Below are 26,959 nucleotides of genomic sequence, written 5' to 3'. Positions count from 1 at the left end.
ATTAGTCTCAAAGTCTGTAGAAAGATGTGAATAATCAGTAGTAAGGTCAAAATGTCCTAAAAAGGAACAGACAATGGACACACACACACACACACACACACACAAACTCAAACACAAACTTGCACATACACCCAAGGAAACGCCGACAGAGACAGCCTCAGAAAACACACAAAGACATACAAACACACAGAGACACCCACAGAAAACACACAAAGACATACACACACAGAGAGACAACGACATAAAACACAGACAGACATATACATTTACACACCCTCACTGAGACATCCACAGAAAACACACAAAGACATACACACACCCTCACAGAGACACCCACAGAAAACACACACCCTCATAGAGACATCCACAGAAAACACAGACATACATACATATACACACACACCCTCACAGAGACATCCACAAAAAAACACAGACATACACACCCACCCTCACAGAGTCATCCAGAGAAAATACACAAAGATAAACATACACACACTCTCACAGAGGCACCCATAGAAAAAGCTCAAAGATATATGCACACACCCTCACAGGCATCCGCAGAAAATGAACAGACATACACACCCACCCCCACAGAGAAACCCACAGAATAAAAATACATACACACTCATAGAGACACAAACCAAAGAAGAAAAGTACTTTTAAAAGGTTGACAGTTTGTTTTTTCCCCATTTTCCCCAACCAAGAGCACAACTTCAAATATAGTGTACAAATGTTCCCATCTATCAGCTGTACTTATGGATTTTAAAAATGCTGTACTCTATATAGTCTTGGTGGAACCATAAGCTGTGGTACTCATACCATTAGATCTGGTTAAATGCAGGATTTAGGCTTGTTGGTATGTATTTCAAAATTAAGTCAGTTGTGGTGTAAACTGAACAGTTTTAAGTTAACCTGTCTCATTGCAAATTAAAAAAATGTATATCTGCCAAAAGGGCAACTACCATTTGTGTATTGAGGAGGAAACATTTCTGCATGGTTTTAAATATAGAATTTCTACAGCATTATCAAATAATCATAAATACACTGCTGCTAAAAAATGTGTTTTTATGGACCCCTGGCCCCACCATACAACTACTACCACACTGAAGTTACAATCCGAAATTGCACAAAGAAATAAAAAACATGTGCTAAGTAAGTCCTACCTCCTCTGCAAATGAAAGTGATCTGCCGTCTGACTCAGGCACACACTGTGCAAACAAAGTGCCAAGTCTGTCTCACACTGTGCATAGTGGTGTACACCCAGAAATCCTCTCAAATGCTAATACTTTACTCCTTGTAATAACATTTCCCATGCTCAATTTGCACTCTGCTGTAGTATCCACTGGTGGCTGCCAAATTAAAAAAAAAAAAAAAATATATATATATATTTTTTTTTTTTAGTTCTTGCCTCATGGGGCCCCCCTGGCCCATTGGGCCCCTGACAGGAGTCACCCCTGTCATCCCCTGATGGTGGCCCTGCCAAACGGTAAGAAAACTGAAAAGTGTTGTGGTCCCTAAGGGGTTAATCCATGAGGAAAATTAATGTTCCCTAATAAAGGCAAATAGACTGACCATTGATGGGGTACATCCATAACTGTGTGTATCTTTATCCAAGCTTTTAAGACAACTTCATAAATAATCAACTAGATTACAAGTTGTGGCGTTATGTCTGCTCGCTAATTTCGTGTACATTATTTTCATTGTGCACATTTCATAACATAGGTATTAGAAGTCTGAAAAGAACCTCGTAACACGTCGCAGTAACATGAGTACCATGTTTATTTCCCAAGCGTAATCACGGGCGCGTAAAGTATTCTCCTATAGAGATCAATGCAAAATGAAGAAAATATGTGGCCAGATTACGAGTTTTGCGTTATGAGGGGTGCGTTAGTTACGTGTACGTTATTTCCATTGCACACTTTTCTTAACGTTGGTATTACGAGTCTCAAAACAACCTCGTAACATGTTGCGGTAACACGACTACCACGTTTATTTTTTACGTGTAATCACAGCAGCGTTAAACATTCTCCCATAGAGATCAATGATAAATGAAAGAAGCATGGATTTTACACTCGATCTCGCGAGAAATACGAACTGCTCTGTCATATTACGTATACCACATAATGCACAACAAAAACACACATCAAATGTAAAAACAACAATCACGCAACATAGCACATACGCATTACACATTCACAATCGGAAAAGAAAAAGAATGCACAACATTTACACTAAACGAGGAATACATAAATACGTTACGATCTTGCAACACGGAACAAAACAACACGACAAACGAATTGCACACTCATACACAAACAAAACATTTGCATTCAAGATTACGGAATATTAGTACAAATAAACATTTACAACACTTTACAAATATGACACCATCACAAATATGTATTTACATTTACAGATAATACTTTTGGACAATGTTATGCAAAACGATCACTATGACATCATCGCATTATATACATTCCCCAAATACTAACTCAATATGAGCATGCACAAATTCACACAACTAATACACATTGCACACATACTAATTACAAACAAAGCACACCTGAACATACTTTACTTTGCAAACCGGTACATGATTAAACATTTACATAGGGTATATAAGCACGCTACAAGCATGGCTTCTTTGACTGTGTTGCTGGCGGAGTTTGTGAGATTATAGCAATTTAGTGAGTTACTGTTATTGTGAGAGTTAGTGTTAGTGTGAGCGAGTGAGTTAGTGTTATTGTGAGAGTTAGTGGTAGTGTGAGATAGTGAGTTAATGTTAGTGTGAGATAGTGAGTTAGTGTTAGTGTGAGAGTTAGTTAGTGTTAGTGTGAGAGTTAGTGTTAGTGTGAGATAGTGAGTTAGTGTTAGTGTGAGAGTTAGTTAGTGGTAGTGTGAGAGTTAGTGGTAGTGTGAGATAGTGAGTTAGTGAGAGAGCGTTAGTGAGCGAGAGTTTGTTTGGGTGAGTGTGTGAGTGGTTTTTCTGAATACTTACATAAACACATTTACACGCAAACACATTCAATACATACATACACTTATCAATAACACTACATACACTCCATACCCCATCCCCTCTCATACTACACTCCATACCCCATTCCCTTTCATCCCATACCCCATTCCCTTTCATCCCATACCCCATTCCCTTTCAGCCCATACCCCATTCCCTTTAAGCCATACCCATCCCAAAGTTAGATTTTGTTTACATATCCTCATTTTAGTCTTTTTCTACATTTGTGTCTGTTTAATACCCCTTACCCTCTTTTATTTATATCCCTTTCACACTTTTTGCACTTTTTACTGTTTTGTTATTTATTTTGACCCCCTTTCATTTGGGTACATTCACCTTTTTGTTTGAGTATGTCGGGAGGGGGGATAGGGGGCAGATTAGCCCGGAACTATTAGAGTTCCTCAGGAATCAGTTTAGAGAAGAGATTATAGAGGAGGTCAGGCAGGAGGTTAGTCAGGAGAGAGGGAGAGGGAGAGGGAGGGGAACTGGACAGGAAGGGGGACAGGAAGGGGGAGAGGAAGCGGTGGGTGGACCCGGCCACTTTGTTCAAGATGAACAAGTGGCTGGGCCCAGTGGCGTGCAGTGTAAAACTTCACAGTCTGGAAAACAGAGGCTCACATCACAGGGGAAAGCCAAGCTGTGTAGGGAGGCGAGATATACCATGGATGAGAAGGAGGTCCTCAAAGAGGCTGTATGGAGAGGGCTAGGAGGCTGCAGGCTCAGAAGGCCACCCCTAAGGAGAAGAGGAAACTATGGCTGGAGATCAGGTATGCCGTTAATGCAGTGGGGTTCCATAACAGGGATGTCAAGTCTATACAGCATCGCTACCGGGACTGCAGAATGGAACTCTCTCAAGGGAGAACCAATATCTAACAGGGACCGGTGGCGGTCCTGAAATGATAGTAGAATATTCCCGATGGGAGGAAATACTGCGTCCCAGCATCTCCAAGGTGGCCAGAGTCGATACCGGGAACCTGCCACTCTCATCTTTCGGTAAGCTCATTTAATAATCTCTTTACATCAAAAATAAATAATGTAGTTAAGGACATGATTAATGAAATTACATTTAAACAGACTGAAAACAAATGCAAAAAGACATTCAGATTGACCATATAGATATCAGAAACAAGGTTTGGAAAATGCGGAAATCATATTGATTGCTTTTGCTTACAATAGAATTACAAAGGCAGCCTCATTAATACACTTTCAAATACAATATTTACATCTTTATTTGGAGTCTGAGCCCAGGGAGGAGGCAGCACAGCACCAACAGGCTCCTCCTTCACACAGGTATGAGAGTGGTGCAGATGACTCGCCACCTCGGGGAGACATGGAAGACATCCCTGTACCTTCATCCTCTTAAGAAGCCCCCGCTGCAGAAGAGTACCCTGCAGCAGCCCCTCCTGCACCAGCAGCCTGCCGTGCATCAGCAGCCCGCCGTGCACCAGCAGCTTGCCGTGCACTAGCAGCTACTCAGGAGGAGATACCAGCAGAGATAGCAGAGCTGCAGATCTTAAAAGATTTTCTAGATGCGTGCTTCCCAGAGGGAACAGGCGGAAAGCAGAGTCCAGCTGATGGAAGCAATTAATGATATTCGCCAAGACCAAAGAGAGATTCACCAAAACCAAAGAGAGATGTTGAATACACTTAAGGATATATTGCAGGTCCTCCGGGAGGTGCATAACGCACCATCTGCTGCTGCCCCATCTGCTGCTGCTGCTGGACCATCTGCTGCTGGACCATCTGTTGCTGGACCATCTGATCCTAGGCCATCTGCTGCTGGACCATCTGCTCCTGGCCCTCCTCCATCTCATCCTCAATCTCCTCCTCAGCCGGGTGATCCCAGTACTCCTCCTTCCCCTCTTCCCCAAACATCTCCTAGGAGAACTCGTCGGAGGGGGCAGTTGCCCCCCCCCCCCCCAGAGCCTCAGTCTCATGGGAAGAAGGGAAGGAAGAGGAAGTAATTTTTATATATATATTTTTAGTTATTTAATGTGTAATAGATAGGTATGTGATGATGTGGTCTTCTTACACTTGTGGAGCACACTCAGTATCAAATCTGTTTCTATGGGACCGGGTCCATGGAGGCAGATTGTTTGCAGAGTGTGTTTTACAAGTGTGTGGAGACCACATCATCACATACCTATCCTTGTTGATTACATTGATTGGTTTCTGTGATGTGATGTCCAAACTGTTTCCCTAATCTCAAACAAAATTATAATTACAATTATACATGATGGCATATCACTGTTTTGATGCCAACAACACAGCTTAAAGGAACAGTCATAACATGAATTATTGTTGGTTACAAAGAAAACACTTTATTACGCATTATCAAGTTTTGAAAAACAAGACTTAGAGAAATACACATTTTACTTCTGTGATTAAACTTGTATCAATGCCTCTGAAAAATGACCACTTATTCTGGTTCTTTTGACAGACCGGCATTTCAGCCAATCACTGATCAATCCATGGTAACTATACTACATGAGCTCAATGTTTTCTATATGAAACACAAAAAATAATGCCCTCTAGTGGTCAAAATGCATTCAGATTAGATGCACTCTTCAAGGTCTAAGAAATGAGCAGATGAACCTCATAGGTTTAGCAATCAACTAAGAACACCAAGAGAACTAAGATAGATTTGTGATAAAAGTTTGAGATATATTTTTTTTAAAATTGCATTTTTTGAGATTCAAATCATTACTGTTTTGCTTGACTTGACTGTCCCTTTAAACAAGAACATATGCTAACATATACCAATCCTTAGGGTTTGTTGGTATATCTACACATACTTGTTCAAACAAGAAAATATTTTATTAGGATACTAAGCCTGTATGCCATATTTCTCTCGATGTGTTAAATAAAGTCTATTGTATTAAATATACATTATAGTGTTTGAATTATTTAAGAAAGACATTTCATTTAGAAGGACTCTGGTTTCATGTCCTTTTAAGAGTTACATTAGAAATATATGCTCACAGTAATATATTTGAAGATTAACAATGTGGAAGTCATACATGACACAATACTGAGCATTTACATTAAAGGGACAGTATACACTTATTTTCATAGAACTGCATGTAATAGACACTACTATAAAGAACAAGATGCCCAGATACTGATATAAAAATCCATGATAAAATGGTTTAAAGACTTACTTAGAAACTCTCAGTTTAGCTATGTTGAAAAGTTAGCTGGAAAGCCCGTTGCAAGTGGGAAATAAGACACTCCCCACCCCCCTTCTTTTGCTTATGAAAAGACCCTTTACACAAACAGGAGCAAGCTGGAGAAGGTAGCTGACGGTATTCACATCAAACTTTGGGGTTTGTTTAGGAGTCAGAAAATCACAGCAATGTTATTTAAAAATAAGCAAAACTATACATTTAAAAAAAAAAAAAAGAAAGATTATGGGCTATATAAATAGATCATCTACAAAACATATATGCAAAGAAAAAATGAGTGTATAATGTCCCTTTAAGAAAAAAGATCAGGACATAACATCTAGAATAAGTAGATATCTCATATATTTATCATATGATAAAGGTCAATGCATATTGATTTCTTGATTCAAATACAAAAGCACATCTTTAGGAATTAAATATGTAGAAAATTCAACACAACACAGTAATTATTTATAAAAAGGAAAATATTGTTGACAAACATATTAAACAAGATGGAGTATATTCATGGATTTGCACTTGCCTCAAAATATATTATGCATGAAAAACATATTGCCTTCATTCGTTTCTTCAATGAGACAGCCATCAAAAGAGATTTTTGTGTTCTTTATCAGCTATGGTTCAACAATGTACATGATTGACATAATCCATTAATGTCATGGTTTTAAACTTTTCTTCTCATTCTCAAATGTGGTTTACGTGCAAAATCAAATATTGCGGGACAACGTAATCCAATCAGACGGATTTAAGAACTTGGCATGTGACGTCTTAAGCAACATGGCGCATCCGAGATCACATAAAAACGTCATCCAATCGAAGGCGCATCCGAGATCGCGTAAAAGCGGCATCCAATCCAAGAACTTATTTTACAGCTTGGCATGAGACATCTTAAGCAGCATGGTGCATCCGAGATCGCGTAAAAATGGCATCCAATCCAAGAACTCTTTTTACAGCTTGGCATGTGACGTCTTAAGCAACATGCCGCATACAAGATCGCGTAAAAACGTCATCCAATCAAAGGCGCATCTGAAATCGCGTAAAAACGTCATCCAATACAAGGACTCATTTTACAGCTTTGCATGTCAATAAGAAACATATTTATATTTGAAAAACTAGTATGTGCTATATTGTTATCTATGAATGTCACGCTAGATAACCTTATACTGTGATATATGAAATATAATCTATTGTTGGTAATAAGGATATATTTCATTAGAATCTGAGGATTATTAACTATTTAGGAAGCAGCAGGGTTTAAATGGACATAAAACCCACATTTTATGTTACACGATTATTATGTATATATATATATATATGATAAACCTTTCTGCAAAGTATATCAAGAAAATGAAGCAAATTAAATAAGAGATGAAAATATTATATTTCTGGAAAATGTTATTATATATTGGAATCATGAAAGAACATTTTTGGGCTTCATGTCCCTTTAAGGATTAACCGCATAAAATATAGATTTTAATAAATGACATGAATAAAGAGGACAAATAATATCTTAATGACATTTATTTTATTATGATGTCATAAAACATAAAGAAATAAGATAACGTTACAAAAAGTCATATTGATAAATCAGCCCCATTGGAGCCATCTGACAAGGTGACAGAGTGCATCGCAGTCCTTGGAGGGAGTTGAATAGGGCCAAAACAGCCCCATTGGAGCCATCTGACAAGGTGAAAGAGTGCATCACAGTCCTTGGAGGGAGTTGACAAGGGCCAACACAGCCCCATTGGAACCATCTGACAAGGTGAAAGAGTGCATCACAGTCCTTGGAGGGAGTTGACAAGGGCCAACACAGCCCCATTGGAGCCATCTGACAAGGTGAAAGAGTACATCACAGTCCTTGGAGAGAGTTGACAAGGGCCAACACAGCCCCATTGGAGCCATCTGACAAGGTAAAAGAGTGCATCACAGTCCTTGGAGAGAGTTTACAAGGGCCAACACAGCCCCATTGGATCCATCTGACAAGGTGAAAGAGTGCATCACAGTCCTTGGAGGGAGTTGACAAGGGCCAACACAGCCCCATTGGAGCCATCTGACAAGGTAAAAAAACACATCACAGTCCTTGGAGAGAGTTGACAAGGGCCAACACAGCCCCATTGGAGCCATCTGACAAGGTGAAAGAGTGCATCACAGTCCTTGGAGGGAGTTGACAAGGGCCAACACAGCCCCATTGGAGCCATCTGACAAGGTGAAAGAGTGCAAAAGGCACAACAACAAAAGAAAAAAAGGCTATATGGCAACAAATAACAAACATAGAACAGCATGTGGATGGAGGAGTTAGTAGTGCTCCCTCGGGCCATCTCTGGATCCTCCACTTATGGGGCATCAGCATCAACCTCATCATCCTGTGTATTTCCAGCTGCGTCTTCATGCCTTGTGCATTCTATAAACAAGCTAAGAAGACGCAGCTGGAGACGTACGGTGTCATGGATACTTCCCAGCAACTGAGTGTGCCCCAGCATGGTCTGCTCTATGCGGGCTAGAGCCTCTAGCATTAACCATGCTGAGTCACAACTTAAACAAAAATTAAAAATAAAAATTACCAATAATTACAGAACATAATAAAAAGAGAACAAAGAGACGTAATAATTACACAAAAAATCATTATAATTAAATATGCTAGATATAAGATTGACATATTAACTATGTTCTTCAGTGATAAACCACTAAGATATTAACACAAATCAAAACCCTATCAATCTTGAAAATATATTTCTTTGGTTTATGACACACTGTGAAAATGGCAGTGATACCAACTAAAAAATAATGGCATATATACATAATAGATATCCAACATCTAGTCAGTATCATTTAGATATTAGAAAATGTGGATGTTGATTTACCAAAATGAAGATCGGAAACATTTACATTAATCGAATAAAGAAGATGTTTATAAAAAAACATTTTCTATTCAAATTCAATTTATGTATAATTAGATCAGTATAATGTCCCTTTAAGAAAGTATGTTCTAATGTGGATTTGTAATGATACTTACATCGGTGGCTGGGAAGGACAATCCGACACCCAGGACAATGAAGGTGGGGACTGTGGTAGAAGTCTTGAGGGGGTGGGATGGGGCGATATGGGGTATTGTGCTGCCACTCTGGGGGAGACTGCACAGCTGGGGAGTCAGGGGCCTGGTGAGATGGTGGCTGTGCAGGTGGGAGAGCGGCGAGGGGGGGCATAGCTCTTTTTTTAGAGGGACAGAACAGGAGTTGGAAGGTCCGGGAGTGGGTTCTGGCTGGGTAGGGGCGGGAGTGGGTTCTGGCTGGGGAGGGGTGGGAGTGGGTTCTGGCTGGGGAGGGGTGGGAGTGGGTTCTGGCTGGGTAGGGGTGGGAGTGGGTTCTGGCTGGGTAGGGGTGGGAGTGGGTTCTGGCTGGGGAGGGGCGAGAGTGGGTTCTGGCTGGGGAGGAGCAGGAGGTTGATTCCCATAAGTGGAAGGTCCATCTGAAATATAGAACAAAAATATATATATACATATACAGGGAGTGCAGAATTATTAGGCAAATTAGTATTTTGACCACATCATCCTCTTTATGCATGTTGTCTTACTCCAAGCTGTATAGGCTCGAAAGCCTACTACCAATTAAGCATATTAGGTGATGTGCATCTCTGTAATGAGAAGGGGTGTGGTCTAATGACATCAACCCTCTATATCAGGTGTGCATAATTATTAGGCAACTTCCTTTCCTTTGGCAAAATGGGTCAAAAGAAGGACTTGTCAGGCTCAGAAAAGTCAAAAATAGTGAGATATCTTGCAGAGGGATGCAGCACTCTTAAAATTGCAAAGCTTCTGAAGCGTGATCATTGAACAATCAAGCGTTTCATTCAAAATAGTCAACAGGGTCGCAAGAAGCGTGTGGAAACACCAAGGCGCAAAATAACCGCCCATGAACTGAGAAAAGTCAAGCGTGCAGCTGCCAATATGCCACTTGCCACCAGTTTGGCCATATTTCAGAGCTGCAACATCACTGGAGTGCCCAAAAGCACAAGGTGTGCAATACTCAGAGACATGGCCAAGGTAAGAAAGGCTGAAAGACGACCACCACTGAACAAGACACACAAGCTGAAACGTCAAGACTGGGCCAAGAAATATCTCAAGACTGATTTTTCTAAGGTTTTATGGACTGATGAAATGAGAGTGACTCTTGATGGGCCAGATGGATGGGCCCGTGGCTGGATTGGTAAAGGGCAGAGAGCTCCAGTCGGACTCAGATGCCAGCAAGGTGGAGGTGGAGTACTGGTTTGGGCTGGTATCATCAAAGATGAGCTTGTGGGGCCTTTTCGGGTTGAGGATGGAGTCAAGCTCAACTCCCAGTCCTACTGCCAGTTTCTGGAAGACACCTTCTTCAAGCAGTGGTACAGGAAGAAGTCTGCATCCTTCAAGAAAAACATGATTTTCATGCAGGACAATGCTCCATCACACGCGTCCAAGTACTCCACAGCGTGGCTGGCAAGAAAGGGTATAAAAGAAGAAAATCTAATGACATAGCCTCCTTGTTCACCTGATCTGAACCCCATTGAGAACCTGTGGTCCATCATCAAATGTGAGATTTACAAGGAGGGAAAACAGTACACCTCTCTGAACAGTGTCTGGGAGGCTGTGGTTGCTGCTGCACGCAATGTTGATGGTGAACAGATCAAAACACTGACAGAATACATGGATGGCAGGCTTTTGAGTGTCCTTGCAAAGAAAGGTGGCTATATTGGTCACTGATTTGTTTTTGTTTTGTTTTTGAATGTCAGAAATGTATATTTGTGAATGTTGAGATGTTATATTGGTTTCACTGGTAAAAATAAATAATTGAAATGGGTATATATTTGTTTTTTGTTAAGTTGCCTAATAATTATGCACAGTAATAGTAACCTGCACACACAGATATCCCCCTAAAATAGCTATAACTAAAAACAAACTAAAAACTACTTCCAAAACTATTCAGCTTTGATATTAATGAGTTTTTTGGGTTCATTGAGAACATGGTTGTTGTTCAATAATAAAATTAATCCTCAAAAATACAACTTGCCTAATAATTCTGCACTCCCTGTATTATATGGAAATATATTATTATCTTTCAAGAAATCAGGAATCAACATTATTTAAAGTCCGGATTCTTGTTCTCCTAAAATATTTAGACAAAGTCACAGTAATGACTATGTTTTAAGTTATTGATTGATTTGAATCAAATATAATTAATAAGAAGATTCAATTGATTCTTTAAACTCAGAATGTTCACTTTTATTTTTCATGTAACATTTAATAAATACATTACAAATCATATTTTTAAAAGTCAACATTATGTGTTAATATTTATGATTTGATAATATATTTATCTTTTGGACAATATTTTTGTTTGCATGTATACATTTGAGATTGAAATGCAATAGAGTTCTTTTAGACACATGCCCGTGGGTTAGCTTTTTGAAAATACAACAATTATAATATGGGAATGTGTAACATGATCAAATTTAAATGGCCACTACACATAGCCTTTGAAACCAGGTAAACCCTGATTTACATATCTATTTCAGTGATTAAAATTTAAATTGACTAATTTGAAGCTTGATGCTTCAAACAATTACTATTCTGAATATATACACAGTAGATACTACCGTCCATATTAAATATTAAGAATATAATCTTCTATATCTGATCTTAAATTGAATTTTTTATTGTAATCTATCTTTTACATTAGGATTAAATGTATGTCATCCCAATATTAATAGACACATTCTGAAATGCATGCTTTATTTCTGAGGAGTATTAATGTTTGATTGAAATGGACATCTACACATAACGTTTTTGAAAAAACATTTACATATCATACATCATGAAATTAAATGAATTAATTTCAATATGATTATGTATGATGTATACTTAGAAATGGTTTTAAGTTCTAGACAATGATGACATAATGATATGGCCTGCATTTATGCACTCAGATGAATAGAAATGACTGTCTGTACAATCAGAAGATGCTTATTGTGGGTTTGCATGGAATATGCATGTGACATCATGATGTTTGTCATTATTTACAAATCATACATAAAAACATATGTTCATGCTGCATGATATATAAAGGGGGGGGCAGGAGGGTATTTAAAAAAAATAATGGAATAAGATATGTTAAATGGACAAAGCTGTAGACTTTATTTTTTGTCAAGAGTATGATTTGTAAACAATAATACATGTTAGATACATGTTATATATATTTGACGTACCATCAGACTCTGAGGAAGCCACTTCCTCCTCCATCTCACATGTTGTTCCAGCAATAACTGTAAAACATAATATGTTGTGTACATGTTAAAATCAAATATTATAACATATGTTACTGGTGCTCAAGGACACACATCAATGTTGCATTAAAGAGATACGAAACCAAAGTTAGGAATTATTTACATCATTTTGATGGAGCATGCAAATGAACTAAGATTTTTAATTATCGATGAGTAATAATTTGATTTTAGTGTCTGTATTTTGAAAAAATTCCCAAAAGCTGAGTATATGGAACATTTAAGAGTTCTCATGTGTGTATCACTTGATGATTGCTGTCTAAATATATACTAAATAGAAACATGTGCTAGCCATGTTCTGAAGCACAAAGGTGTAGACTAAGAAGCTTTGAGATCTTAATCTTAAAATAATAAAAATAATATATATATATATCATCAGAGGAGTATATTATCTTTTTAATTCAAATGGAATGCTTCATCAGAATCATGTTCAGAATATTTATGAAAAATACACCTTTAATGACATATGCATGAGTCAATGTACTTACCAGAAGCCTGCAAAGGCAGGTCACTATTGGTGCTGGATCCCTCTGGGCTCGTCACAATAACTAATTCTAGTTCTATTAATGATATTATGACATCACTAAATCACATTAGTCTAAAATATTCCAAATAATATACTTTGAAATTTGAAGATTAGAGCACTAATATGAACAATAAATGTATGCATTTATCAAGGTGATTGTAAAGAAAATGATGTCTTTCACATATGTTGGATGTCTTACTATATTAGACAGCCAATTCTTCTCATATGAATTGATGGCATATATAAATATAACTATTGATAAATATAACTATTCAACACACACACACAACACTTTGAATAACAACTGGTTAAAAAAAGAACCTAATCCATGTGGCACATAGATCCATTTGTGCAATGTACAGTAATCTGTTTTAGGACACAACACATATTGATCACAATGCAAAACATAAGATATTTGTCAAACTATGTCATCATGGTGCTGTTAGAATATGCTTATATATATAAAGGTAGTCCAAGAGTAACAGATGTGATTTAGATATCAATATTGTTTCATCAAAACAGTGTAAGGATTAATGAAGATATTCTTTATTAAACGGACACTAAACACAAGTTTTTTATTTTGTGATTCAGATAGAGCATGCAATTTTAAGCAACTTTCCAATTTACTCATATTATCAATTTGTCCTCTTTCTATTGATTTCTTTATTTCAAAAATAGGGCAACTAAGCTATTTTGGGTTCAGCACCATGGAAAGCACTTGTTTATTGGTGGGTGAATGTGTCCTTCAATCAGCAAGAACAACACAGGTTATATTCTTTACTATATTCTTTACTGCTCCTGAGCTTTCCTAGATAAACCTTTCTGCAAAGTATAACAATTCAGAGAATATGAGTAAACGTGAATTTTGTTGTTATGCTCTGTCAAAATCATGCAAGCAAATTTTCTTTTTTGATGCACCTTTTAAATGAAATAGATTTCCGAAATAAAAGACTTTAATCTCGCTTTAAAAATAAACACTTTATTTAACACATTGAGAGAAATATGGCATACTGGCTTATTATAACAATCAAATATTTTCTTGTTTTAACAAGCATATGTGTATATATATATATATATATATATATATATATTTATTTATTTATATATATATATATATATATATATATATATATATATATATATATATATATATATATATATATATATATATATATATACCAACAAGCCCCAAGTATTAGTATATGTTAACATATGTTCTTGGTTACAGTCATGTCAAACAAAAGATTCATGATTTAAATCATAAATGTAATTTTAAACAACTTTACAATGTAATTTTATCACCAATTTTGCTTTGTTCTTTTGTTGTTGTTTGTTGAACGCTAAACCTAGGAGGTTCATATGGTAATTTGTTAGATGTTGAATAGTGCCACTAATCTGAATGCATTTTGACCACTAGAGGGCATTAGTTAATGTGTTTCATATAGAAAACATTGAGCTCATGCACGCATAGTTACCCTGGAGTGAGCACTGATTGTCAGTTTTCGGAGGCATAGATAAAAGGTAATCACAGAGGTAAAAACATGTATTTTTATTACAATGTTGGTAATGTGTAATAAATAAATTAAATTTATTTTGAACCCACAATAATTCAAGTGTTGACTGTCCCTTTAAGCTGTGTTGTTGGCATCAACATAGTGATATGCCATCATGTATAATTGTAATGCTCATTGTTTTGTATTAGGACAACAGTTTGGACATCACATCACAAAAACTACTCAACAAGGACAGCATGTGATGATGTTGTCTCAAAACACTTGTAAAACACACTCTGCAAAACAATCTGTCTTTATGGACCTGGTCCCATTGAAGCCTATTCAATACAGAGTGTGCTCCACAAGTGTAAGAAGACAACATCATAATACCTATCCTTTACACATTAAGTCCTCCTTGGAGATGGTTGGGGAAGAAGGGGAGGAGGAGGAGTATGAGTGGTTGGGGAATCACCAAGCAGAAGAGGAGATGGAGGAGGCCCAGGAGCAGATGGTCCAGGAGCTGAGGGTCTTCCCATTCCTGGTCTGCCTGCCGCCTCCTGGAGGACCTGCAAGATATTATTTTGTCCTTCGAGCTGCCGGTTCATTGTGTTTGTCATGAACTGTCTGTATTCCTGTTGTTCCCTCCGGGAGCTCTGCATTTCTATCATGAAGGCCCTCATCAGCTCCACCTCTGATACCTCTGGGGGGATGTTCTCCTCAGGAAGATCTTGTGCATGGCGGGCTGCTAGTGCACGGCAGACTAATGCACAGGGGGCTGGTGCTGCATGTGGGGCTGGTGCAGGGATGTCTTCTGCATGGGGGGCTTCTTCAGGTGGGGAAGGTGCAGGGATATCTTCCATTTCTCCCCGAGGTGGCGTGTCACCTTCTGCACCACTCTCATGCCTGGGTGAAGGAGGAGTCTGTTGGTGCTGTGTTTCCTCCTCCCCGGCCTCAGACTCTGTATATTTGAAAATGAAAGAAATTGAGATATTAGCACAGTTCCAAATAAAGATGTAAATGTTAGATTTGAAAGTGTATTTATGAGGCTGCCTTCGTAATTCAATTGTAACCAAAATCAAACAATATGATTTACGTATTTGCAAACCCGTCTTTCGGCTATCTAGATGGTTAATATGAATGTATTTTTGCTTGCATCTTAAATCTGTTAAAATGCACACCTAATCTGTAGACTAGTTACTGAATGTGATGTATTTTCTTCCAATCCAACTTTCTCAAGGTAATACTGAATGTGTTTCCGTAATAACGTTTAAAAAAGTGTAATTGCGCTAGTCATATCCCTAAATTCTTTTGTGTGTGAATGGGTTATGAGATGGATGTAAAGAGATTATTAAATGAGCTTACCAGCAGATGAGAGGGGCAGGTTCCCGGTATCAATTCCTACTTCAATACCGACTACTGCCACCTCGGAAATGTTGGGATGCAGCATGTCCTCCCAGCGGCTGTAGACAAATGTCTGTTCTGGCCCTCCACAAGTCCCTGCATGTTATGCATTCTCCTTTGACATCTTCTTCTTGAGTTCACTTCTGCAGTCCCGGTAGCGGTGCTGTATTGATTTGACATTACTTCTGCACTCCGCCACTGCATTGACAGCATTCGTGATTTCCAGCCACAACTTTTTCTTATCTGAAGGGGTGGCCTTCGGTGCCTGCAGCCTCCTAGCCCTCTCCATATAGGCTGCTATGAGGACCTCCTTCTCCTCCATGGTATACCTCTCCTCCCTCTGCCTGGGCTTCCTCTGTGATGTGAGCCTCTTTTGTCCGGAGTGTATTGTGCACTGTCTGCGCTCCTGCCCTACACCACTGGGCCCAGTCACTTGTTCATCTTCAACAAAGTGGCTGGGTCCTCTCCCCCTTCCTCCCCCCTTCCTCTCCCCCTTCCTCCCCCCCTTCCTCACCCCCTACCTCTCCCCCTCCCTGTCCCTCTTTCCTGCCTAACCTGCTCCCTAACCTCCTCCATAACCTGCTCCCTAACTTGCTGCATAATAAACTGTATGAGCTCCTCGCTGATCTCTTGCCTGGGCTCTCCCCTAGCCCTCCTTCCCGCCATACTCGTTCAAATTTGAAAGTGCCCAAATGAAAGGGGGTCAAAATAATGAACTAAAAGTAAAAAGTGCTCAAACTGTGAATGGTCTTCAAATAAGTAGTATTACCGTATAAAACGTATAAAAAAAGGATTAAATGAGGGTATATAAACAATAAAGTGGTGTAAATCAACCAAATTCAAACTATGGGATGTGTATGGGATTAAAGGGAATGAGGTATGGAGTGTATGTGTGTGTTTGTAGTGCTACTGATATTCGTATGTATGTATTGAATGTGTTTGCATGTAAATGTGTTTATGTAATGTACCAAACATCAGCACTCGCACACTCACCCAGACAAACTCTCACTCTCTCTCACTAACTAACTAACTAACTAACTAACTAACTAACTAACTCTCTCTCTCGCTAACTCTCACTCGCTAACTAACTCTCTGTCTCTCACTAACTAACTCTAACTCTAACTCTCACTCACTCTCTGTCTCTCACTGACTCTCACTCACTAACTCTCACTCACTCTCTGTCATTACTAACTAACTCTCACTAAATAACTCTCACTCACTAACTCTCACTCACTAACTCTCACTTACTAACTCTCTGTCTCTTACTAACTAACTCGCTAACTCTCTGAAACCTCCAATGCCTAGACCTGCACCTATCTCGAAAAAGCAATACAGTCAAAGAAGCCATGTTTCTAGCGTGCTTATATACCCTATGTAACGGGGTTTGGCCTAGGCCCACAATTACCCCTGTGGGTCTTTACCCCAGCTACCTCCATGTGCTCTGCAGGCTGATCCTGAGTCTCCGCTACCTGGGAGTTGGGGTACATGACTGTGGCAGTGCCTCCACCTGACTGGGCATCCAGGGCAAGAATGGGTTTCCCAGACAGGAACATAATAAATAACTACAACACACACAGTAATAACAGTAAAACAGTATGAACATGTATTAAAGGATTATGGTAAATAAAAATAAGGCAAGAAATACAGTGGCTAACTAACACACCGACTCTCTCTAACCAGGCCCAGCACCCTCCCAAACCACCTGCGAACCCACCCTCAGGCTTCACCCTAATGGCTTATGGGTACCAGTTGGTGCACATAAATGTTGGGGCCCTTTAAGGTAATCCACATGCATTTAAACAGTTGCAGCTCATAGGAAACTGCAATCCACAGGAAGAGCTGTTTATAAGTTTATGTGATGGACAGAATGCCCTGTCAGTATGACAAGGAGAGAGGATACTTCTTACCACTGACAGGATTCTGCACAGGCTGAAAGAAAACTCCAAGGTCTGCCAGTCATTTACTTTGTCTGCATTCTTCTCCACAGCTCTCTAACAGGGACAGACTGCAGCTGGCAGCATACACTAAATCAGCAGAGGAATGCTGTTACTTTACAAGATGAAGTCTGCAGCTCTCACACAGCCAGGCCTCACACACACCTTCACTGCTCTGACATGTCTGCTTCCTCCTGTGTCTTACACTCTTCTTTCAGTTTCACTTGATCACATGACCAACCAGTCTAATAGTTGCCTAGGCAACTTCTCCTGCAGACTGTAAACAGGTGCAAATGTTCAACAGGAAGGGCTACATTCTCCCCCTTGTAAAATCCTTGCCTTCCACTGGCAAGGTTCCACCAAGAGGTAAATTGAAAAAACAAAACATATAAATAATAATAAATGCACTAACAGTCCTATAAACAAATGTTAACTATCTTACAGTTTATTCTAGTACAGAGAGGTTCCAACATTCATAATGTCTGCAACCGCATACAGTAAATCAACCATTTTAGATTGTACCTGGGGCATATGTACATAACTGGGTTCTCCGACTTGATCGTAAGTAAGAACCCTGGGAGGCTGTCGTATTCTAGTACCCAGTCTCTGTTCTCTCTGAGGAAGTCCAGAATGTTCCTGGGAATCTTCAGCTCTGGCCACTTGGGTGGGGAGGTCACCAGATGCTTGAGACCCTGGCTTTCCCATGATACAAGAGTCTCCTTTTGGGGTCCCAGGCACAAAGTTGGGGCTGTTGGGATTCAATGTAGAGGAGGCTAAGGGAGGAGAGGAAGGAAAGTGCTGTGTTTCCTCAGCAGGAGGAGACCACCATTGATCATCAGCACTAAGAGCTTCTGGGGTCTCTACTGCCTCATTTTCAGGACTCTCCGTTGTGCTTTTCTCCCATTCACTACTACTCCCTTCCTCTTCATCGATATAGGCTATTGGTAGTAGATGGTTCCTATGCCAAGCTTTGATCCGGCCTTCTGGGCCTTTTATATTATACACTGGCAGCCCCTTTAGCTTAGACACAACTTCAAATAGGGTATCCTTCCATCTGTCTGCTAATTTGTGTTTCCCAGGTACCCCTAGATTCCGGAGGAGAACCTTATCTCCCGCTTGGACTTCCTGATGCTTCACTTTGGTATCTTATCTTCTTTTGTTGCGTTCCTCCATTTTTGCCGCAGCTTGAGTGGCCAACTCGTAGGCACTGTGAAGGTTTTGTCTGAGGGTCCTCACATACTGGAAGTGAGAGTCTGACTTTGTACCATCTGGGGACACCCCCAACCGGACATCTATCGGTAGTCTGGCTTCCCTTCCAAACATTAGGAAATAGGGTGAGAATCCTGTAGACTCATGCCTTGTGCAATTATATGCGTGGACCATGGCTTCTACATGCTTACTCCAGGACCGCTTCTCTACTTGTTTCAGAGTCCCGAGCATGTCTAGGAGTGTCCTATTAAAACGCTCAGGCTGGGCATCACCCTCAGGGTGGTAGGGTGTTGTTCTGGACTTGTGAACCTGCAACATATCCAGCAGTTCTTTGATCAGCTTACTCTCAAAGTCTCTACCTTGATCAGAATGTATTCGATTGGGCAGACCGTAGTGCATAAAATATTTCTGCCAGAGGACCTTGGCTACGGTCACAGCCTTCTGGTCTTTAGTGGGAAAAGCCTGAGCGTATCTGGTGAAATGGTCTGTTACTACCAGAACATTCCCAATTCCGGTAGTATCATTCTCAATACATAGATAGTCCATGCACACAAGATCCAGGGGTCCTGTACTTCTCAGGTGGCCCATAGGGGCAGCTCTCACAGGCAGAGTCTTTCTCTGAATACATCTTCTGCAGGTCTTCACATAATGTTCAACATGTTCTCTCATGCGAGGCCAATAGAACCGGTCTTGTACCAGGCCATAGGTCTTGTCTACCCCAAGATGCCCATGTTGATCATGGAGAGCTCTCAGGACCATTCCCCGATATCTATGAGGTAACACTAGCTGCTCTCGACCAGGGTGGTCATGGTATTTTATAACTCTATAAAGGATTCCATCTTCTAGATGTAGTTTACTCCATTCTCTCCGGTACAAATCTCTTTGTCCAATGGGAAGGGAGCTCAGTAATTTAGGGTTCTTGGCTCTCATTGCCTTGAGGACTGTACCTATATACCAGTCCTGTGACTGGGCTTTCTTCTTGTCTTCATTGGTTATGTGAGACCACTGTTGGAGCATTGCTGGAGCACAGAATACCTCTGGTACGGCTTCTGGGGAGTGACATATGGAGTCTATTCCTCTGAGTTCAGAGAACTCATCCTGCCTCTCAGCCACTACATATGTTTGGCACAGGGCTCCTACCCCAGGCACAGGGATTTCTTCCCATTCCTCCTTTTCTTCATGAGGAGGAAGTCCAGGTCTGCGGGACAGAGCATCCGCACTGACATTCTTAGGGCCTGGCTTGTATTTAAGGCTGAAACTATAGTTTGACAATGCTGCCAGCCACCTATGCCCTGTGGCATCCAGCTTTGCTGTTGTTTGAATATAAGTAAGCGGATTGTTATCCGTCCTTACCTCGAATGTTGCTCCATATAAATAGTCATGTAACTTGTCCACAATTGCCCACTTGAGCGCCAAGAATTCTAGCTTATGGACCGGATAGTTTTTCTCTGCACCAGTTAGACTTCTACTTATGTAGGCCACTGGTCTTAACCCTTCTGGGTAGCTCTGATGCAATACGGCCCCTAGGCCTTCCATACTGGCATCAACATGGAGCACATATGGTTTCTCAGGATCTGAATATGCCAATACAGGAGCTTCTGTGAGTCTTTTCTTCAAGATTAAGAAGGCTTCTTCGCATCCTGAGGTCCATTTCTTTCCGAAGGAGTCTTTAGGACTTGGCGCCTTAACACCCTCTATAGCTGAGGTAGTCTTTAACAGGTTGTGTAGCTCTCGAGCAATCTTTGAATAGTCTTTCACAAACCTCCGGTAGTAACCGCAGAATCCAAGAAATGAGCGCAGCTCACTGATGTTATCTGGCCTGGGCCAGTTCATCACCGCTTCAATTTTGGTCGGGTCAGTTGTCACACCTTGTGCGGAAACAATGTGACCTACATATGTAACAGAGTTCTGGGCAAATCGACATTTGTCTATTGATAATTTCAGACCCTCTGCTTGGAGTCGATCCAACACCTTCAGCAATCGCTGTTCGTGCTCTTCTGGTGTCCTTCCAAACACTATGAGGTCATCAAGATAGACTAGGCACTCTTTGGGATTCATATCCCCCACAGTCTTCTCCATCAGCCTTTGAAAGGTGGCGGGAGCTCCAGTGACCCCTTGGGGCATCCTGGTAAATTCGTAGAATCCCAAGGGACAGATGAAAGCTGTCTTTTCCTGATCCTCCTTCTTCATGGGTACCTGATAATACCCAGACCTCAAGTCCAGGACGCTGAACCACTGGCTTCCAGAAAGGGCATCTAGCAGATCTTCTATCCGTGGCAGAGTATATTGATCTGGCACAGTCCTTTTGTTTAAAGTCCGATAGTCTATGCAAAGCCGGACTGTGCCATTCTTTTTCCTAACTACCACTATGGGTGAGGCATATGGACTTCTGGACTCTTTAATAATGCCAGATTCTTCCATCTGTTTGAGTATATCCCGGACATCTTCCACATCTCGAGGGGGTATTCTCCTTGATCTTTCTCTGAAAGGAGCTGGGTCAGAAAGTCTGATAGCATGTGTGGCACTCTTTGCACATCCCACATCCATTTCTTTCCTGGAGAAAACTTTCTCTCGAGTAGCTAATTTGGATCGGAGGCTATCTCTCCACTTTGGTGGTAGAGGAGAATCTTCCAGTTCAAAAACTATAGGTCCTTCATGATCACCTCCCTGTTCTGCCTTTACAGACATTACTGAAGAGACTTGGTCCAACAAGTGAATCACACCAATCTTCTGGTGACGATCAATTCTGATCTCTGTGGGTGTTAAGTTTCTTATCATTATGGGAAAATCTTTACACCAGTGATTCCGCCAGTCTTTCACCTCAGGTATGAGAGTCCACCCTTTTTTTGCATCCTCCTCAGGCAAGGACTCAATGAGGTATTGCCTGGTTCCTCCTGATATTTCATGGTGCATAGATGCTATGGCTCGTAGAGTCTTAGTCTCTCCAGGCCTTACAAATAAAGGTTCTTTCCCCGAGTAGTGGCATGATCCTGGTCTAGCTTGTAGGGCTAGTCGATGGCATTCTTTCCCTAGAACAGGGCTGACTTCCATCAGTCTGGTTAGAGATACATCTCCCACTTCAGTTAGGTAGGCCCTGAACATGTCCTGCACCATTCTTGCGTTGGTACCCAAAATTATTGGGGCGCACATTGTTTTCTTCATGGAGCATACAAGAGCTTCCAATTCCATAGGGCAGATCATTCCTGTGTTTAACTGTGGGATTGTTATTGTCACTCTTATACATCCCTCTACAGGCTGGGCCTGAGATCCCACTCCCCACAACTGCAACTCTCCTGCTGGCTCCAGGGGAATATGTTTTAGATGATGGTCATAGAAGTCTCTATTAATGATGGTGACCTGGGATCCAGTATCTAACAAGGCCGAGGCATGAATATCTTCTATTTGTAACTGTATCAGAGATTTGGGCCCGATCTTGGCCCCCACAGATAATATGGGTGTGGTTCTTTTTCCTCTTTTCCTGAAAGGACTGGTAGCTTGAGCCTCCTCCAGCTCAATAGCTAGCACATCCACTTCTGTATCTGATGAATTAGTGGGACACTCCCGCTTGAAATGCCCTGATTTTCCACACTTAAAACAGTTCCCTCGGGGGGACTGTTCCTCTGGGAATAACCTTCCTGTGGTCTCCCTGCGGTGCTGCCTCCTGGTAGGAGAATAATCTGTTCTTCTTGGCGATGACTTAGACAATAATTCTAATTCAGCTACCTTTTTTTTAAGGACGAACAGTTCCATATCCTCTTTATCTGCAGCTTTAGAAGAATTTCCTTTTTGTGGAGGAGATGGGGACATTTGGTTCTCCAGTATTTTTGCTTTTCGGATCAGTGTGGAATAGGACAAGACTTGATCATCCAACTTAACTCTTAACATGATCATGACTGGATCATTGCTAAGGCCTCCCTTCTGAATTTGTTTGGATAGTCGAGCATCCAACTCAGATGCAGTGACTGCTCCATTATGAAACAGTTTTCCCAGTGACAATTGTAATCGATTGATATAGTCTGAAGCTTTCTCATGTTCCTTCTGTTTAGTGGCTAGGAACTTGATTAATAGATCATCAGAGTCCTCAGATTTTCCATACGCATCCTGCAAAACTTTCAGGTAATCTTGTGCGGTAGCTTGTTCATTCACTCCCCTAAACAGCCTTATCATATTTGTAGCTGGGAAACGAAGACTCTCCATTATCCGTTGTTTTTTAATGTTATCCGTACAAGACCATTCTTCCAATAATTGTACAGCATTATCCTTCCATGCCTTAAAGGGCTCCTCCCCGGCAGGAACAGGTTGATTCCCAGAAAACACTTTCAGCTTACGGTAACTGTGGGTATGGGTAGCTGTTACTATGGCTTCTGAGAGTTTTTGCAGTATTTCAGATATGTTACTCTCTCCTGAACTTGTGGTTCTCAATAGGGAATCGCCTGGTTTTGGGGATGTTGGAGATGAGGGAACCACTAGATCTGGGGTCTTAGGGGCAGTTGTCCCTTGCACACTGGAAAAGTAGACATTTCGTTTGGGGATGGCCCCAGTCTCTACAGGGGTAACCGGTAATCTCCTGGGGGGTTTCTCTGACAAAGGGGACAGAATCTGGGAATAACTTGATACATTAAAGTCTCTTTGGCCTATAGTGGAGGGTTGCTGCAGTGTAACCCCTTCCTCCTTATCAGGGAGAGCGTACACTAAGCGACATCCTTCAGGAGCTGTTTCAAGAAGGTATAGACATGTAGGCCTATGACGGCCTCTCAAATCTGCATGGGAATATACTAACATGTAAGTTTGACCGTATGAATCATGCAGGATGTCTCTGATGGTAACCATCTCTATTCCCAGTATAATCTCTACGCACTTGGTGACATGTTTTATCTCACTATAGGGAGGTACCTGGCATATCATCACTGCATGATGCAATGGTACCTTCTGTTGCTGGGCCCAATCTGTTACAAATGGGAGTGTGGGCCGGGGAATTAACGGATCCTTACTGGGTGTACCCCAATTTATCTCAGCAGTGCCTCCAAATGTAACGGGGTTTGGCCTAGGCCCACAATTACCCCTGTGGGTCTTTACCCCAGCTACCTCCATGTGCTCTGCAGGCTGATCCTGAGTCTCCGCTACCTGGGAGTTGGGGTACATGACTGTGGCAGTGCCTCCACCTGACTGGGCATCCAGGGCAAGAATGGGTTTCCCAGACAGGAACATAATAAATAACTACAACACACACAGTAATAACAGTAAAACAGTATGAACATGTATTAAAGGATTATGGTAAATAAAAATAAGGCAAGAAATACAGTGGCTAACTAACACACCGACTCTCTCTAACCAGGCCCAGCACCCTCCCAAACCACCTGCGAACCCACCCTCAGGCTTCACCCTAATGGCTTATGGGTACCAGTTGGTGCACATAAATGTTGGGGCCCTTTAAGGTAATCCACATGCATTTAAACAGTTGCAGCTCATAGGAAACTGCAATCCACAGGAAGAGCTGTTTATAAGTTTATGTGATGGACAGAATGCCCTGTCAGTATGACAAGGAGAGAGGATACTTCTTACCACTGACAGGATTCTGCACAGGCTGAAAGAAAACTCCAAGGTCTGCCAGTCATTTACTTTGTCTGCATTCTTCTCCACAGCTCTCTAACAGGGACAGACTGCAGCTGGCAGCATACACTAAATCAGCAGAGGAATGCTGTTACTTTACAAGATGAAGTCTGCAGCTCTCACACAGCCAGGCCTCACACACACCTTCACTGCTCTGACATGTCTGCTTCCTCCTGTGTCTTACACTCTTCTTTCAGTTTCACTTGATCACATGACCAACCAGTCTAATAGTTGCCTAGGCAACTTCTCCTGCAGACTGTAAACAGGTGCAAATGTTCAACAGGAAGGGCTACACCTATGTAAATGTTTAATGATGTAATGGTTTGCAAAGTAAAGGAGGTTCAGGTGTGCTTTAGTGATGATTTGCATGTGTGCAATGTGTAGTAGTTGTTTTAATTTGCGCATGCTCATATTGAGTTTGTAAATGCCCATATGTATTTGTGGAATGTGTACAATGCGATGATGTCATAGTGATCATATTGTATAACATTCTCCTAATTTAGTATCCCAAAATCTAAATGTTGATTTCTGTTTGTAAGTGTTGTAAATGAATATTTTGTAATAATGTTTTGTAATAGTCAATGCAAATGTTTTGTTTGTGTGTCAGTGTGCAATTCCTTATTCATGTTGTTTTGTTCCGTGATGCAGATCGCAACGTATTTTCGTAATCCTTGTTTAGTGTAAATGTTGTGTAGTGTTAGTAGTAAAGTATTGTGAATGTTGAATGCGTATGTGCTATGCTGAGTGAGCGATTGTTGTTTGTCCATTTGATCTAATTATAGTTTGTGACCATGATGTTGTATTCGTGATATGGCAGAGCAGTGTGTAGTTCTCGCGATAGCGAGTGTTAGAAGACAAATCTGTGTATTCTTCAATTTGCATTTATCTCTATGGGAGATTCCATTCTGCTTTGAAAATAAATGCGGTACTCGTATTACCGCAATGCGTAATGAGGTTCTTTTCAGACTTGTAATCCCGACGTTATGAAAAGTGCTCAATGAATATAACGCACACGCTCATTGCGAACAGCCATTACCCCATAACTTGTAATCTAGCTGATAGTGTTCAAATCCTTTAAAGTTAATATTTATTTATAATCTGAATAAAGATTTATAATGTCTTTCTCTATTTCATGCAGAAAAATCCCCTGAACCACTCCCAACCTGTGTGGCCTCTCCACCATTTCCGGCAACTTTCACCTCCAACTGCATCACCAGTGCATGATGCCCCACCCATGCTTTACCACACCACCACCTCCTGTAACACCACCACCACAGGCTACACCACTTCCACATGCTGCACCACCACCACAAGCTGCACCACAAGGGGTCGGAGCAGATGGAGAACAAATGAGGGCCATAATGTCTGCTTTTACATCATACACCTGCAGAAGACTCCAGGTGCAGAGGCAGATAGTGAGAGAGCTGTAAGCAATACATGAAATGATCTCTAGACCATACTGATACACCCTCTTCCTAAGCCGGTTGTTCTGGCCTTACCCTCCCTTGTCCCCTAACTTTTTTTTATGCCTCTAGAGCCAGACTCATTCTGAGGTATTTTTAATTTTTATTTTATTTTATTTTTTTTCATAACTTATGTAAAAAATATATCTCTGGATTAATTACATTGATCTATGTTAACATATTGTATTTGATATTGCCAATAACTTTACAGCTCTCTCACCAACTGCCTCTGCAATTAGAGACTTCTGTGGGTAATTGTGGTTAATGCTGACATTATAGCCCTCATTTGCTCTATTTCTGTTCCTTCTCCTTGTGGTGCAGACATATTTGAATGTCTTAGATATTGCCTAAATTTTCCATTGTGTTTATTTTCTAGAACATATATTTTTAAGGGGTTTGATGATTAATGATTTAATAAAAAGATAGTGTTGTTGTACTGTCAAATAGATTTTCTTGTTGTGTAAGACTGTAAAATCTATGCAACTAATTTGGCATCATGGACTGTGTCTTTAATTGCTCAAAACAACTTCCTTTTATGGCCTGTGGACTGTGTTTAATGTCATACGTGTGCTTCAATCATGGACTGTGTCTTTAATTGCTCAAATACAACTTCCTTCTATGGTATGTGGGCTGTGTTTAATGTCATACTTGTGCTTTAACTTGCCAAACAACTGTCATCATGGACTGTGTCTTTAATTGCTGAAATACTACCTCCTTGTATGGCATATGGACTGTGTTATGTCATACTTATGTTTCAATAATGTACTGTGCCTCTAATTGCTTAAATACTACCTCCTTGTATGGCCTGTATAT

Source organism: Bombina bombina, chromosome 5, assembly GCF_027579735.1.
Source record: "Bombina bombina isolate aBomBom1 chromosome 5, aBomBom1.pri, whole genome shotgun sequence".
NCBI lineage: Eukaryota > Metazoa > Chordata > Amphibia > Anura > Bombinatoridae > Bombina > Bombina bombina.
This window is presented reverse-complemented; position numbering follows the sequence as displayed.